A 19,659-nucleotide genomic window follows, 5' to 3' on the forward strand; every position below is an offset into this window, starting at 1 on the left:
GAACTTTAGAAAAGAATCGACAAAGAGATGAACATTATTTCGCTGAGAAATGGAACTTGAGCAAAAGAACCAATTTGAGACTGAGCTATTTAGACTAATTCTCTGACGGATGATATCATATTTAACCAGGCTTGTCCTTCCGAAAACTTAATAGATTGGTTGGACAAAACAACAACCTCGTCAGATGAATATACCTAGGTATATTATATGTTAAGAGAAAAAGGGTTTCAGTTAATTCAGCTGGATAGTCGAATTCAGGTGATGGTTGAAATGAGGAAACGGTGCTAGGAAACGGAGGAAGATTGTAAGTAGAAAGATTACTTTTACACAAAAATAGAACATCGTAGGGGAAAAGGGATTGGCAATTAAAAAGAAAACTATTCAAAAAGAGCAGTGGTGCCCGCCCCCTTATGTCCATGACGCACCCCCCAATTGTCTATCCGTAGGTGTTATGCCATGAAAAAAATCTTTTCGACTAATTTTTACATCCCGTCAAACATATTTATATAGATTTTTAACCCCACAATATATTTCAATGACGCAGTTTGCGTCATAGCCCCCCTTTATGGGCACCCCTGAAAAGAGAGAAAAAAAGATTAAAGCAAAGTGGCCAAGCTTACAACGGAAACAGGCAAGAAAGAATGGAGAATAAACAAATGCAACCAGACAAGTTGCTGTACAACCAAACAAATGCAAGTCTTTTCCAAATAAATGTTCTGATATTACGGAACAAATCCTTATGTAGACACTTTTGGTCTTTAAAACCGCATGATCAAAGGAACTGGATCTTAAGAGCAACCAGACAAGTTCCAGTGAAAAGAAGGAGGATTCATGGTGAGAGCCCATGGGCATAATCCTTTCAGTATTTTATTAACGAAGGTGAAATCTATAGAAGAGTTTGTCTTCAATTCTTGCTATCAACATTAGGTACCTCACAAAGGTTTGTGAATTACACTGTTACACAATCCACTGAAGGCTCAGCAAAACCTGATAGTCGAGGACGCCTCTCAGTTCGCCCCAATGCGACATCCGAGCGAGATGTGAAGTTCGTTGTTGAATTCATTCAAAGATTTCCTGTTGTGCCTTCCCACTACTGTCGAAATAAAACAACACAATTATACCTTCTCGAGGATCTCAAAAACGTCACTTATCTCTATACGATTTAGTCACATGGAATGAACGAAGAAGGAAATTTTCTTGTGAGTGAAAGAGTTTTTCGTTATATATTTAACTCAAAATTCAACCTTGGGTTTCATAGACACAAAAAGGACAAGTGACAGAAATGTATCGCCTTTGCCAACAAGACAGACGTAACCCAAGAAGAGAAGGCTGACTACACCCGACATATTGAAGATGTCTGCAACTCAGGCTCGTTTCAAGAAACAGCAGAGTGAGAGGTAGTCAGGAAGTAACACTTGTCGCTAGTTTCGATTTGCAGAAAGTTTTGAGCGTACCTCATGGCGATTCCATGCTTTTGTACTACAGACGAAAGTATTCCGTGTACAATCTCTCGATATATGAATCAAAAAGCAGAACAATTATGTATGGGGTGAGAGCGAAGGTAAACGAGGTTGGAATGAAACCGCTTCTATCCTTTCGAGATATATAGATGTAGTGGACGAACGAGGTAATGTTTCAACTGTAATCCTGTATTGCGATACCTGTGCCGGTCAAAACAAAAATAGAAATATTTTGGCCATGTTGAAATATGAACTTGAAAAATCCAAAAACTTACAACAAATCCATATCAATTAGTTGGTACCGGGTCACACATATAGACCCTATGCCTGTGGACAGTGTGCATAGTCAAATTGAGAAAGCATATCATAATCAAAAAATTGAAAGTCCATCCGAGTGGATTTCATCATGAAAATGGCAAGAACAAAGCAACATCCATGAATTATGGAAGCATGGTTCCTTTAGAAATTGGTGAACTTTGGCTGCCGAAATCTTCAGTGCTAAGAAACATGAGTCAGGGGAACCTTTTCTTTCTGTCAAAAATGAGGGTTGTCATTTTTTCAAAAAATAGTGAATTTGCCAAAGTTAAGTATTCAATGACTAAGGACGCAGTGTATCTTACACTGAAACTTCGCCCACAAGAACTAAAGTAGCCAAGCAGACTTTATGCAGCAGCCATTCCTATCAGTAAGCTCAAATACCAGGATCTTGTCAAATTGTGTAATCAGAATATTCTACCAAAGCATCTACACGGGTTCTACCAGCAATTACCACACACGAGAGAAGCACAAGATACCCTCCCTGAGAGAGATGAAGATGAAGAGGAAATTCATAATTGAAAGACGATGTTGATTTTTTTTATATTTTTAAAAGACATTTTTTTCTTGCAATAGTTAAAAATTGATAAAGTTACAGTTTTGTGAAGTTTGGACAATTTGCTTTTATTTAGTAAATGAACGATGCAAATTTTCATTGTATCAGTAAGCTTAACCAATCAGTAATAATTTGCAATATTCTAAGCTTTAATAAATTTTAAAAAACACTAAAAATTAATGAGAAAACTAAATAATGGGGTCATTATTATTAACTTAACTATTCGGAAGATTAGATTAACTTTTACATATAAAGGAGAGGTACGCCAAAGCATTTTTCTTGCGAAATTTATTTTAAGTGGCATTATTTCAAGAAGCGTTCAGTATTTTACCGATCAGTATACAACTAACATTCTTCAATTAACGAATCAGCAATTTATTACCATATATTTTTTCCTTTAAATGTCGCTTAACGCAATCTCACTATGACACCATGTGCCTTAATGCATTAGTACATTTGAATGAATGTCTTTGAAGCATTGATTTGTTAAAAATTTTTTAAGCAAAAATGAATTAAATGCCAAAATAAGTGAATGTTTTAAGCTATTATATACCTCACTGTCCTATTTGACGGAGCTTGTTTAATTATATTAGCTGTATTTTTCTTTAGAAAATAGTCCAAAAAAATTATTCAATAAAAAACAACAAAATTGCAGTTTTTCGGCTCTCCTGTAAAATTTTCAAAATGTCGCTTACTGCATTAATACCTGAAAGGGACGATATACAGTATAAAATGATATTTTTGTTCATTATTGTGTGATTGGGATTATGGCAAATCTAAATATAGAGGACTGAAACAATTCAGTGCTCGAGCTTTGTAAAGTGTCTATTTTAGATTGGAAACATCCAAGATAAAATTCATAATTAAAACAACAAAACGTATGATATGAGGGGAATCAATTATTGTAATAAGTCATATTTAGACAAATTTTAGTTGTGCATGTGAATCTGTCACGTATGTATCTGGAAGTATGTTTATTCTGGCTTTCATCCAAAATTTCTACTAATGATGATTACTTCTGATTTGAGGATAACCAGTGGCTGCAATTGAGCATTGTATTAATTTACTGTACTCTGAAATTTTACGTATCATAATTATGTTCCCTTTTGCACGTTCATGAACTAAATCACAAGTGTAGTTTTGTAACTTTCAACTATACCTTATTGCTTTCATTCGCTATACCTTAATTTTTTAATGTGTTTCAACTGTGTCTCAATTTGTTTCACTGTGTCACATTCTATGTGTTATGACTTGTACTTAAACTTTATGGAGACACTATCATCATTCATATGTTGTCAAATATGATTTACAAACGTATTAATCGTTCTATTTGGCAAGGACGAAATGCAACCATACGACTGTTATGTTCGACTGTAAAGTTCTTTTCCCTTACTATGTGATCATATTCGCTTACCAACTGAATTCACTTTTTTTTCAATCCATAGTGTTAGCGAGATAGTAGTAAAATTTTCACGTACGAGGGTCATTAAAGAAGTAAGTTCCCCATGTTCAGCCTATGCCTCGATCACTTCTTGGTAATATTCAGAGTCGAAAATTATTAAGGAGTGAAAATGTGGCGATCAACTTAAAATATGGTTATCTTTTGCCCTTAATTGAGTAAAGTTGAATTATGGGTTTATTCAGACACTTTTGTTCACTTGGTTCGCTTAGAGTTAGCAACGAGAGAAGGGAAATATGCAAACTATGAAGCCAACTGATAATATCACAACTACGCAATATTATAGGAAGCTTACTCAGTGAAGATAATTGATATTACAAAAAGACAGGATACCTTATATTGAACTATGACCGCAACAACGAACTAACATAGGAAATTTAGTGTGTTTACGGATGCTTTGAAGAATTCTGGGACACGTGACATTGAATCATGTGTCAGATATTGTACACGTGTATATGTGTCATATATATCGTATGCTTGGTGCGGCAGTTGGTGAGAACCAATGAGAAGGCTAAAAGGGTACTAGGTTTCAAATTTGCGAATCTGACGCAAGTTATGGTCAGATCACCACAAGATATGGGTGTGACCCGGTATCCTTTAAAAGTCTTAGCATTCCTAGCCCCGAGTGATTCAAGAATCAGCCCTGAAGTGTTCCAAAACGAGTGACGACCATAGGAGTAAAATTCTGCCTTACAAAAATTCAGCAAGGTACGTAACAAAGATTCTTATAGTACCATTTTCTTGTATTGGATATGTCATACCAGACTCAAATATGTTTTGTCTCCCTACTATGAACTCTCAAGATTAAGAATGACTGTCGTTTAATTGCATTTCGCAGTCTGAATTCAGAGAAATGTTGATAGTATAAACTGTAGTGAATACTTAATAACAATCAAGTAATGAGATGTATGTTGTTTAATCAATCAAGTAATTAATCACAGAATTATTGACATAAAATATAATAGCAAATACACAATAAAAATCAAGTAATGAGCTGTATGTTGCATAATTAACCATGTAAATAAATTTCAATTAATATCAACAAGAGCCTTTATTCAAACCTTAGACTTAGTTCCAGGGTTTAGCAACCCCAGTTCCCATTAATCCCAAGTAACTGTTGGTGTTTACCAATATTTATCTCTTGAGACAACCGGGAAGTGTTAGCGTGAACCGTTATCCAAAATATGGGGAAAACGAGCAAGATGAAAGTAGAGAGCTGCTTAATCGTCACAGTCTATCACTGTCTGCTTCAACATAAAAACACTCCCTTCGCATTCTGCATTCACTAGCTTTTAATTGTATATATCTGATAATTTAAGAGAATAACGTCCTTTCATTTTATTCTTAAATGTGACTGCAACTTATAGTCAGAAAGTGTCTGGTTCATCTTCTAAACACTTGCTTCGCCCTATTGAACAAACTCTCTTTTCAATTGTAAATATCCGACAATTAACGGCAAATAAGTTCTCGCAATTGATTCTTGTATATGTCGGCTTCTAACGTGATCAATAGTTTACCTCAGCTTCCAAACACTTTCTTTGCTCTACTGAATAGGTCGAATGGACTCACTTTCCAATTGTAAATATCAGACTATTTTCGATATTTTAATTTCTACGTTTTAATTTTAAGTATGCCAGTAGCTAACCATCTAAAAGAGTCCGCTAAATCTTAGAAACACTCCTGTTGTCCTACTGAGTGAGCTCACTCAATTTGGAACTCACTTTCCAACTGTAAATATCTCACATTAACGACATTGTTTCATTTTATTCTTAAATATGTCAGTGACTAACGGTTATCACGACTGTTTTTCACTTTTCGATCACTCGTTTCGCCGTACTGAATGGACTCAGTTTTAAGTTGTAAATATCTGACAACTTGCGACAACCACGTCCTTTAATTTATTCTTAAATATGTCTTCAACTAACGATCGGCAAGAGTCTATTTCTGCTTTCAATTCTTCCTTTGGCCCTACTGAACAGAATCATTTTTCATTTCAAAATAAGTGTCAAGTTACAGCAATTCCGTTCCTTCATTTTATTATTAAAATCGTCAGTAAATAATGATCCCCAAGAGTCTGCTTCAACCTCAAATTCATTCTTTCGTCCAACTCAGTGGAACACTAATCAATTATAAATATCTGACAATGAGGACAATTCCGTTCTATCATTCTATTCTTAAATATGTCAGTAATTAACGTCCAACATAGGGTCTATTTCATTCAGCTACATATACTTCTTTCGCACTACGGAATTGACTCACTTTCAAATGTAAATATCAAACAATTTGCGACAATTACTTTCCTTCATTTTATTCTTAAATATGTCAGTAACTAACGATCAGCAAGAGTCTTCTACATCTTCCAAACTATCCTATAACATTACTGAACGGACTCACAATTAAATTGTAAATATCTTACAGTTTACGATAATTCCGTTGTTACATAATATTGTTCAAAATCTCAGTATATAACGATTAGGAACAGTCACCTGATTCTACCAGACACTGTTTTTCCCCCTTGTGAATGAAGTAATTTTTCAATGTAAATATTGGCAATTTGCGACAACCACGTTTTTTCATTTTATTCTTAAATATATCTTCAACTACCGATCCACAACAGTTTATTTCCACTTTCAAATTATGTTCTGACCCTACTGAATTGAATAGCTTTTGATTTCTTTATAACTGATAATTTACAACAATTGACAATTCTCTCATAATATTTTTAAGTATGTTCTAGCGATCAGGAAGAGTCTGCTCCATCTTTGAAACATCTCCTTCCCCATACAGATGGCGTCACTTTTCAATAGTAAAAATCTGACAATTTACTACAATTTTGTTCATCCATTTTTTCCTAAATTCGAGAGTAAATAATGATCACCAAGAGTCTGTATCAACCTGCAAAAATTCTTTCGTCCATCTTAATGGACCCACTAATTAATTGTAAATATCTGACAATGACGACAATGCTGCTCCATCATTCTATTGTTTCATATGTGTAGCGTTCCCATCCGCCGTCAAAGCCAGAGTAGCTGCCAAGAGCCCAACATACATGGATAAAGTGGTCGCAAGATATGTTGATCCGTCAGCAACACCCTCAACCAACTACAGAGGGATCTACGAGAGCGGACGTCTCCCGACTATATTCAGAGCAGGATTCAGACAGTGATAGATAATTCAGCATTTATCTAATGATCCAATATATACCACACAAACAACAAAATATACTTATGTCTAATAAATGAGAACAACCACAATTCAGCTTAATAATTTTAACAATATATTTACAAATGATACCTGACCTATCAGATATCTAATGGCAATAATGTATTCTCCGTCGATAAATATGTAATATGTAGAAGCTTCAATCTCAACTTAAATCCTTCAATATTCAGTTAAATGGCAATAATCATTAATGAGTTTAATCTTAAAGGTTTTCAAAAAATACCTAAAGTTTTCAATATTTGGCGACATTTAATATCCTAATAAGGAGAGAGAACAATTCTTTGTAATGCCTCTGTATCTCGGGTAATAATAATCATTCATGTACTAATAATTCAAAGGAGCCAAATATTCTGAAGGGGGAGAATTGAATTCTAAATTCAATTTAAGCAAAGAGAAAATTTAAATATCAAATATTAACGTGAAAAATTACTTTAATTAGAATTCAACGATGACAACGCTATAGCAGTATCTCACCCCGTACGTCTAATGCGTCCAAAGATCGTACTAAATCTTTCAATATTCCAAAACTCCTAATGTTCAATATTTAATACTTATAAGATACGAAGCAAGTTAAGGCTAAACCAAAATCTATAAATATATATATATTGAAAAATGACAATAATGGCTCACAGCCAGAATACTAAATGCTTATCACGCGGTTAAATTACTACGGAAGTATCGAAAACGTATTAGACCTCAACGAGCTATAATGGAAACGAATACACAACCCACGAACAAACAACACACACCAAGGACAGCCAACTAATAATTAAATAATTTAACACTCACCTCACGTCTTCTTCAATTCTATAGTTACCTCCTCATTTGCTTTCCTGGGACTGCATTTCGACTTTACCAAGTTGAAAAAGGAAACGAGAATAATAGGTTGTTGCTGTGCTGTTATATTAAGCTGTCTCGAAGTTCTGACCAATCTTAGTCAATTCGTACAGATAGGAAAGATCCGAATTTTCAGTCAACATGCAACCACTGCACCACACAACTCTCCCTTGCAACAGTTGCAACTGAATTCTTAACAATTTCTGTAATTAAGCCCAACGAAAATATAACCAGGATTGATATTTCTCTCTTTTCCAGTATGAACTATATTCTGCCTAGTGCCATCCCACATTCGCATTCCACTGTTTGACCAAAAAGGTAGTCTTCACGATTATAGGGAAAAGGAACCTTAACGAGGTGATGGGAACAAGCCGTTTTTGACCAAACCAAAGTTATCTACCGTACGCACTTACGTCTTCTACATCCCCATTCCACTATTTGTTAAATTCCCAATGTAGCACATAAAAACAAGCACAACGTAATTGGGCATTCAAACACCAATGCTTTGGAATGCTAGCACCGCCTGAAGTGGGATATTTCCACCAGTGCACCCACGAATTTCCCCCGTTCTCATTCCACCAAACTGAGAACTCAAATTTTGCAATATCAATAAGGTTTTTCCTTGAATAGGGAAACTCAATGATCGTTCCAGACTTAGGCAAATGTATCTTATATGACTTTTTCTTGTGTGCAAGGCACAAGCACGGTAGAATAACGAGAGTCAGAAAAATTAAATCAAACATAAAGAGTGACAAATGAAAAGATACTCCACTCACTGGAAAACACAATTAGGCTCAATCTGCAATGCACTATCACCTTTAGCATGAAGTAACGCTACTCTTTCCACAGCACTTCGTTTTGGAAAATTTCACAGAACAAAGGCACAGCAAAAACATCTTATTCTCATTTCTATTCTTATTCCACACCGTCATGAAACTTCACCAAAACTTAGGAATGAAACGAAATTGAATCCAACGTCCCATTAAGTAAAGTACTCTTTCGACTATATAGAACGCGAACAAGACATAGTCTTTCTCCTCCTCCGAACTACAAGTCCAAGACACCCTCCTTCTCTTAACAGTCAACGATCAGTTCGTTGCCACGAAGGACGAGCGAACCCACGAAACCAATCGGCGCTACCATCGCGTCAGGTGAGACACACGCAACACGCGATCGGCCTTGAGGCAATGCAATAAGAATTCCTCCCCTCTCTCTCCTTACCTACAAAACTCAGCTGATCAAAACTTCATACATTCTTTTTAATCTTTCTTTTCCTTTTTTTAAAACAAACAATGACAAAGTAAGGAAACATTGACAGATAATTACAAACATTCTCCTTTAATTAAGAGAGCATACTTTTCATTAACAATAGGTTATATTATCCTCTCTTTTCTTCATTTTTGTCCTCTCTCCATACATATGCCAGTAAGTTACGATCAGGAAGAGTATGCTTTAGCTTGCAAACTCCTTTCGCCCTCTTACATAGATGCGTTTTCAGTTGTAAATAAGATTCAATTTACTATAATTTTATTCCTAAACATTTCAGTAGCTAACTAGCAGCAAGGGTCTATTTACTTCAGTTGCCAATCACATTTTTCCCTCTAAATGTTCGAATTACTCTCATTTGTAAATGTCTGACAAATTACGACAATTCCCTTGTTTCAATTTATTCTAATATATGTCAGTAACTAGCAGTCTGCTTAATTTTGCAACACAGTTTCCGCCTTACCGAATGAAGTCACATTCCAATTATATACACCTGCATACATACGACAGTTCCATTTTTTCATTTTATTCTTTAATATGTCAGTAACTAAGATTAGAAACAGTATATTACACTTGCACACACTTTTTTCATATTCTGAGTGGATCCACTTTTCAATTGTAAATATCTAATAATTTGCCACAATTCCGTTATTTCATTTGAATTTTAAATACGTTGGCAAATTACGATCGGCCAGAATTTGCTTCATCTTCCAAACTCTCCTTTCGCAGTAGTGATCAACTAATTTTTCACTCCTAAATAGCAGACACTTTACGACAATTCCATCCTTTCAATTCATTCTTATATATCAGTTAGTAACGTTGAGCAGCAGTGCCCTACATCTTGCAAATGCTACACTTGCCCTACAGAACGAATTAACCTTTCAATGTTAAATTGAAAAAGTTTACGACGATTTCATACCTTCATTTAATTCTTAAATATGTCTTCAACCAACGATCACCAGGAGTATGTATAAGCTTCTAAACAATCCTTTCGCCATATTACATACAATACAATTTCAGTTTTAAGTATCTGACGATTTACCACAGTTGCATTCTTTCATTTTATTCATAAATATTTCGGAATCTAACGATCAGCATGAGTGTGTTTAATTTTAATAACACTCCTTTCGCATTACTGCACGGATTCACTTTTCAATTGGAAAAATCGGACAATTTACAACAACTCCATTCCTTCATTTCATTCTTACATAAGTTGGCAATGAACACAGCAAGGGTCGACTTCGACTTCCAAACACTTCTTTCGCCTTATTGAATTGCCCTACTTTTCAATTGTAAATATGAGACATTATACGATAATTCCGCAATTAAAAATATATTATTAAATACGTCAGTAAGCAAAGAACAAAAAGAGTTCTTATTCTTCCAAATACACCTTTCGCCCTGGTGAAAGACTACTTTTCAATTCTTTATATCTGACAATTTACGAAACCTGTTCTTTCATTTTATACTTAAATACGTCAGTAGCTAACGATAAGCAAAAGTCTGCTTCATAATTGAAAAATCCCGTTCGCTACTTTTCAAATGTAAATATCTTAGAAAGTACGACAATTCCGTTCTAGAATCTTATTTTCAATATGTCAGTTACTAACCATCATTAGAGTCTATCCCAGGTTCCCAACTCACCTCTCCCTATACTAGTTAAGCTCTTTTTTTGATTGTAAATATCACGATATACGGAAATTCCGTTCTTTCATTCTATTCTTAAATATGTCTGCAACTACCGATCAACAAGTGTTTATTATCTTCCAAACACACCTTTCGCCCTACTGAATGGACTTACACTCCAATTGTAATTATCTTACAATTTACAATTCCGTTATTAATTTTTTCTTAAATACGTCAGTAATTAATGATCACCGAGAGTCAGCTTATTTTTCCAAACATTCCTTTCTTCCTAGGAACGGACTCACTACTCAAATGAAAATATCTGAGAATTTACGACAACTGATCTTTCACATAAATATCATAGTGCATAACGATCAGCAAATCTGAGTTTCATCTTGCAAACAGTCTATTCGCAAGACTGATTTGGCTCAGTTTTGAATTGCAAATATCTGACAATTTCCGACAATGCCGTGGTTTCATTATATTTTTAAATATGTCAGTTCTGCTTCAATTCCAAACTTTCTTATCGGCCTACCGACCGTACCCAATTTCCAAGTGTAAATATGTGACAATTCATCTCAATTCGCTTCCTTGAATTTATTCTTAAATACGGTAATAACTAACGATCAACGAGAGTCTGTTACATCTTCCATATACTTCTTTCCTCCGACTGAATGGACTCATTTTCAATTGTAAATATCCGACAATTTACAATTCCGGTCCTTCTTTGGATTCTTAGGAAAGTCAGTAACTAACGATCTTCTAAACACTACTTCTGCTTCCAAAAACTCCCTTTGATCTAATGAATGAAATAACTTTTCAATAGAAAATGTCTTCAACTAAGTATATGCAAAACTCTGCTTCATCTTCTAAACACTACTTTCACAGTCTTAAGTAGAATCACTTTAGAAATGTAAATATCTGATAATGTACTACAATTCCGTTCTTTCATTTTATTCTTAAATATATCAGTAACTAAGGGTTAGCAAGAGTCTGCTTCAAATTTTTAACTTTCCTTACGTTCTACGGTATGGATTCACTTCTCAATAGTAAAGATTGACTATTTACAACAATGCCGTTCTTCCATTTCATTCTTATATATGTCGGGAACTAACGTTGAACAAACCTTAACTTCAGCTTCCAAACACTCTTTTACCCTGCAGAATAGCCTTGCTTTTCTATTGTAAACATCTGAGAATTTAACACAATTCCGTTCTTTCATTCTATTCTTAAACATGTCAGTAAGTAACTATCCGTAACAGTTTGCTTCATCTTAAAAAAAAAAAAAAAAAAAATCGACCTACTGAATGGATTCACTTTTCATTTATAAATGTCTGACAATATAAACAATTCCGTTTTTTCATATTAAATATGTTTTAAACCAAAGATATCCAAGAGTCTGGATTAGCTGCCAAACACTACTTTCGCCCTAATGAATAGACTCGTTTTTCAATATTGTTCTTCCATTTTTTTTAAAAAAAATATGTTGGGAACTGACGATGAGGAAGAGTCTCCTTCAGCTAGCAGACACTCCTCTCCGCTTTTTGAGTGCACTAGTTGTTGAATATCTGACAATTTGCAACAATTCCGTTTTCAGATTATTCGTAAAGAAGATAGTAACTATTAGCTGCCAAACACTCCACTCGCCCTACTGAACAGAGTAGTTTTTCAATTGTGTTCTTTCGTTTTAATTTGAAATATGTTGGCAACTGACAATCAGAAAGAGGCTACTTCAGTTTCTCAACACTCCATTTACCTTATTGCATGGAACCACTTTTTAATAGAGAATAATAACAACCAGCGATCTCAAAACATTCGTTTCGCCCTCCTAAGCAGACTCACTCTTCAAATGTAGATATCTTACAACTTACAACATTCCGTTCTTTCATTTTAGTCTTAGATAAGGCAGTTACTAACGATCAGTAAGGGATTGCTTCATCTTCCGAACACTCCATTCGTTCTACTGAATGCAATTACATTTCAATTTTACATATCTTAAAATTATTTCAATTCCGTCCCAACATATATACTTAAATATTTCAGTAACTAACGAGTAGCAAGAGTCTGCGTCATATTTGTAATACTTTTTTCCGTTCTACTGAATAGAATCACTTTTCAATAGAGAATAAATCACCGAGCCGTCTGCAAAAGTTTTCTTCAACTTCCTAGCACTCGTTTTGCTCTGCTAAGGACACTCACATTTCAAATGTAAATATATGAAAATGTACACAATTCCGTTTTCTCATTTTGTCTTAAATATGTTACTATATAACGATCAGAAGACTCTATTCCAGCTTCGGAAATCTCCTCTCTCTTTACTGGATAGACTCTCTTTACAATTGTAAATATCACTATATATGAAAATTCCGTTTCTTCATATTATTCTTAATAGCGTCTTCAACTATCAATCAGCAAAACTCTTCTCGATCTTCTTAACACTCCTTTCTCCCTACTGATGGACTCACTTTCCAATTGTAAATATCACATAGTTTAGTATATTCCATTCCTTATTTTTATATTTAAACACGTCAGTAAGAATTGTTCACTAAGAGCCCTTATTCTTCCAAACACACCTTTCGCCCCTCTAAATAGACTCATCTTTCAATCGTAAATATCTGATAAGTCCGTTTTTTCATTTTATATTTCAATATCTCAGTGAAGATCATCAAGGCTGTGGTTTTACAGTCAGACACTGCCTTCTTCCTATTGAAAAGACTCAGTTTTTGATTGCGAATATCTGACAATTTACCACTATTCCGTTCTTTGTTTTTGTTCTTAAATATGTCTTCAAACTTCGATCACTAGGAGTCTGCTTTAGTTTCTAACACTTCTTTCGCGCACTGAATTACTCAGTTTCCAATTGTATATTTACACCAATTTACACAATTCCATTGTTTCATTTTATTATTAAATATGTCAGTAGGTAACTATCTGCAAGTCTTTTTCAGTTTGAATGTTCCTTTTGCCCTACGGAGTACTCTCTTTTCAATTGTATTTATCTGACAACTTACGACAATTCCGTTCTTTTAATTTATTCATAAATATGTGAGTAACTAGCGACCAGCAAGAGTCTAATTACTTTAGTTTCCAATCACTCCGTGTGCCATATATATTATAATCACTCTTCAATTGTAAATGTCTGGCAAATGACGACAATTCTGTTATATCATTTAATTTTTAATTATGTCAGGACTAACAGTCACCAAGAGTCTGCACCAACTTACACACACACCTTTCACGTTCCTGAATGCCCTCACAATACAAGTCTAAATGTCTGACAAAATACGACAATTCCGTTCCTTCATTTTTTCTTAATTATATCTGTGACTAAAAAGCAGCAACTATTGATCACAGAAAGTCTCCTTCATCTTCCAAACAGTCCTTTCGCCCTATTGATTAGACTCGCGCTTCAATTGTAAATATCTAAAAATTTGCGACAATTCCGTACATACATATTTTCTTAAATACTTCAGTTATGAATTATCACTAAGTTTTATTTATTTATTTATTTATTTATTATTTTTTTGCAATCACTCCCTTCGTCCTCCTGAATGCACTTACTTTTTAATTCTAAATATCTTACAATTTACGACATTCCGTTCTTTCATTTTATCCTTAAATACTCTAGTAAAAAGTAAGAAGTCAGCTACATCTTTCAAAAAGTAATTTTTCCCTATTGAGTGGACTCAGTCTCCAATTGTAAATATCTAACTATTTACGACAAACCCTTTGTTTCATTTTATTTTTATCTCAGTGACTAACGATCACTAAGAGTGTGCCTCATTTTGCTAACATTCCTTTCGCCAGACTGAATGCGCTCACTTTTATATTGCAAATATGTGACAAGTTACGACAATACCATTCTTTCATTTTATTCTTATATATATTAGTAACTAACGATCAGCAAGTGTATGCTACAACCTCTAAACTCTTATTTTGTTCTAATGAACGGACTCGGTTTTCAATTGTAAATAACTGATAATTTACAACAATCCGTTCATTGATTTTATTCATAAATACGCTGGTAACTAACAATAACAAAGTTCAACTACATCTTCCACACATTCCTTTGCCCTATTGAGTGGACTCACTTTCCAATTGTAAATATCTGACTAAATACGACAAACCCATTGTTTCATTGTATTCTTAAATTTCTGAGTAACTAACGATCTGCAACAGTCTGCTTGCGCTTCCACACTCGCTTCGCCTTTACCCTTTCACTCACCTCATCCTATAAATAGGACAGTTGAGTTAAAACTTCTTATTCTTTTATATATTCGTTTCACATGCTATTTTTTATCCTGTTGTATATTTAAAAGATTCTTTGTTTTAGTATCGAGAAGTTCCGATAAAAATTATACAAAATTGTTGAAATGGATGAAGAATACATCAAGCGTTGTGGAAAAGGTGATCCAGGAGTTACAGCAAACAGAAAGAAACTCAGTTGTGATGAGATTGTCTTTGATCGAAAATTGCAATGTATTAGATTTAGAAGATATATGTGACGAAGAAGGTGATGAGCTCCAGGATTTTAAAGATGATTCTCCAGGTGAAGAATCTGAATTGCTATTGGACGACAGTGAGTTGCCGCCTTTATTCGAAGAATTGGAATCAAATACTGTTCGAGACAAAGATCCGAGTTTCGATTGGCAGTCAAAAAAGTACGTTGCTTCTGTGAACGAAAATAGTAACCAATCTGTTAGCGAGAGTGTTACCATCCGTACGTGCTTAACTGAAAAGGAATTTCAGAAACAGTATTTTTGTTCCAAAGAACTAACCGCGAAAAAGGATATAACTTGGATTCATGGATCCAACTTTGTCACAGCGGCTATGGAATCTTTTGTGAATACACCGGATGATATCGTGGAGTTACGAAATCCAACCCAAAACTTTGAACGATATTTCACTGCAGATCTTGAAATATGGTTTATGCAACGAATTTGTACGAATTGAAATTCTTTACCTCTAGAAGTTTTGGTCACGAGATCATTTGTGGAGTGTACTGTCGAATAATCAAAAAATCTTTATAGTGATTCTACTTCAACATTGTCACTTAATCTACAGTCTCTTTTCCTACTGTTTCTCCCTCTTTCAATTTCGCATCAAAGACTTGTTTCGAGATATGTTTTCTGTTTGAGCTCAAAGTCCGAATGAAGTGAGTTTTAGATTGGAGAAGACGATAAGCGAGTGGAATGGTTGTAAGTCCTACGAATTTACGAACCTCCGTTATATATGTAGCTGTCCAATCATGTATCCTTGCGTTCGGGGAAACATCGTCAAACTTTTGGATTTGTTGCATTGCATACAAATTAGTTTGATAAACATAATCTTGAGTATTTCAGGATAGATGAACAACTCGTAGTAATCTATCGGATCAAAAAGAGCCAAAATACCACTAATAGTAGGGTCAATACCACTTTTTCCAGTAAATATAAAAACAGGGTGATTTTGATTTGGGTCACTTCACGAAATGTATTCGAGATTCTCCCTAACAGATTCGAATCCGGTATACTGTCTTCTTGTGAAGATGGTGGGTTATAAGGTATTTACTTCTTGCGACACTGACATAGTACTTTCATTAGCCGGATACGTATTGGTTTCAATTGCGTAACTAAACGCTATGTCGGAAATTGCCATACCCTCACCAGCCTCCTCAATGGAACTGTTTAAACCATTAGCTGCTTCAGAAAGCCACTCCGGATCGAGATCCAGAGTCCACTAACATATCAGAATTTTCATCTTCTGAACTATTCACATCTACATCTTCAGCGTCAAAGTCCCAAAAAAATGGACTCAATTTCTCTGTCACATATTGTTTTTCTAGACGTTTTGACTTGACGACATTATACTGTAGGTCTATTGAAGGAAATTTGGTAAAAGTTTACGTCAAAACAAAACCTTGAATGAAATTTAGTTATTTTGGGCCGCGTGTATAATTTCTGATACACGCTTTAAAATTTGTCAACAATTAGAAACTATAAAGTATTGAAAGGAAAAAAATTGTCAATGAGTATAACAATGCACAACCTTTCTCAAGGTTAACTTGGCCTTGCAGGACCTTTTTCAAATTACCGTAAGTATCTCATTATTTACGTTAACTCTGTTCATTCGTTATATTTCTAATATCTCATTTACTGACGAGTAGAAAAAGTCTGCTACACCTTCCAAAAACTCCTTTCGCATTACTGAATGGCCTCAATTTTCAATTATAAAAGTCTTAAATTCACGACAATTTGCCTTTTTGCTTAATTTTAATGTTTGTCAGTAAGAATTGATTGGTAAGAGTCTGTTTCATCCTGCAAACACTCATTTCGCCGCACGGAATGAGCTCACGATTCTACTGTAAGTATCTCACTATGAAAAAGACTCGTTTCTATCAGTTTATTCATAAAATTCTAATAACTTACTATCAGCAAGGGTCTACTTCAGCTTCCAAACCCTCCTTTTGTTCTACTCAATGGACTCACTTTTGAACTGCATGTATGGCAATTTATGACCATTGCGTTCCTTCGCTTTTTAATAATGTGAGTGACTAACAATTAGCAACATTCTGCTTCATCTTCCTAACACACCTTTCGCCCTACTGAATGGAGTTACATTCTAGTCGAAATATCTAAGAATCTAGAATAATTCCGTATAAATGAAATTCCTTAATACGTCAGTAAGTAATGATCACTAAGAGTTTTTATTCTTCCAAACGCACCTTCCGCCCTGCTAAATAGTCACTTTTCAATTGTAAACATCTGCTAATCTACGACAATTTCGTTGTTTCATTTTTATTCTAAAAATGTTCAACTTACGATCTGCAAAATTTTGCTTCAACTTCCGAACACAACTTTTTCCTTGCTAAATAGACAAACTTTTCAAATGTAAATAATTGATACTGTACGACAATTCCGTTCTTTATTATGAACTTAAATATATCAGTAAATAACGACCAGCAAGACTCTCTTTAAATATGCCAGTAACTAATGATCACCAAGCGTATGCTTCATCTTCTAAACACACCTTTCTTTTCATTGAATAAACACACTTTTGAATTGTAAATATCTGACAATTTGTCAATTCCACTCCAACACTTATTCCATATTGTGTTTCATCAGAGAAATTTAACTTTCGTCCAACTGAATAACTGTTTTCAATTGTGAATATATGACAATTTACCACGATAAGGTTAATTTATTTTGTTCTTAAATGTGTCTTGAAAGAACGTACACTACGAGTCTGCTTTAGCCTTTAAACACTTCTTTCGCCTTAATGAATGGACTCAGTTTCTAATTCTAAATATCTGAAATTTTACACTATTCCCTTGTTTCATTTTATTCTTAAATATGCCAGTAAGTAACTATCTGCAAGAGTCATCTTCAGCTTCAGTACTCCTTTTGCCCTGCGAAGTGGAGTCACTTCTCAATTGTAAATATCTCTCAATTTACGACAATTCCGTTCTCTCATTTTATTCTTATATATGTGAGCAAAGAAATATAAGCAAGAATCGTTCTGTTACAAACACTACGTTTCCTTATTGAATGGAATCACTTTTAATTGGTAAATGACTGAAAAATTACGACAATTCCGTGGTATCATTTTATTTTTAATTAGGTCAGGACAATCACCAAGAGACAATTTAAGAAAAATTCCTTCTTTGATCTTATGCTTAAATACGCTACTAACAATCAATGAGTCTGCTACATCTTCAAACCACTAAAATCTACCTAATGAACGGACTCACTTACCAATAGTGAATATCTGACAAACTGCTACAAATCAATTGTTTCATTTTATTCTTAAATATGTAAGTTACTAACAATCTGCAAAACACTGTTTCGGCTTCCACACTCCTTTCGCCCTGCTAAGTGGACTCACTTTTCAATTGTAAATATCTCGTAATTTACAACAACTCTGTTCTTTTCTTTTATTTTTAAATATCTCAGTTACTAACGAATAGAAAAAGTCTGCTACATCTACCAAAAGCTTCTTTCGCCTTACAGATTGGCCACGATTTTGAATTTTAAATATCTGAAATTTACGAAAATTTATCTCTTTCATTTTGTTTAAATTATTTTAGTAAGTTTTGATTGTCAAGAGTCTGTTTCAATTTTCACTTTTCTACTCAACAGGATCACTTTTCACTATTATAGGCGACTCGTTTCTATCATTTTATTCATAACATGTTAGGTACTTAGGATCTGCAAGAAGGTACTTCATCTGACAAAAGAACCTTTCGCCTTACTCAATGGACTCACTTTTCAATTCTGTACATCTAACAGTTTGCGACAATTCCTTTGTGTAATATTATTCTCAAATAAGTCAGTAAGTAATGACACTCAAAGTTCTTACTAATCCAAACACACCTTTCGCCCAGCTAAATAACCTGACTTTTCAATTACTTATATCTGACAATGTACGACAATTCCATTCTTTAATTTGTTCTTAAATATGTTAGTAACTAGCGATAAGCAGGAGTCTGCTTTAACTTTGAAAAACTGCGTTCGCCACTTCTTAAAAGTAATCTTACAATGTATGACAATTCCGTTCTCTCATGGTATTCCTAAATATGTGAATAATTAACGATCATAAGAGTCTATTCCAGCTTCCGAACTCTTCTTTCGCTTTACTGGATAGATTCTTTTCAGTTGTATATATCACAGTACACGAAAATTCCGATCGTTCATTTTATTCTCATAAATATCATCAACTATCGATCACCAAGTCTTCTTCATCTTCCTAACACACGTTTCGCGCCACTAAATGGACTCACTTTCCAATTGCAAATATGTGACAATTAAGGATAATTCCGTTCCTAATTTTTTCAGTAATATGTCAGTAACTAATGATCACTAATTGTCCTTATTCTTCCAAACACACGTTCTGTCCTGCTAAATGGACTTACTTTTCAATTGTAAATATCTGATAATCTA

This window comes from Thermobia domestica, chromosome 10, assembly GCF_964235325.1.
Source record: "Thermobia domestica chromosome 10, izTheDome1.hap1.1, whole genome shotgun sequence".
NCBI classification, from domain to species: Eukaryota; Metazoa; Arthropoda; class Insecta; order Zygentoma; family Lepismatidae; genus Thermobia; species Thermobia domestica.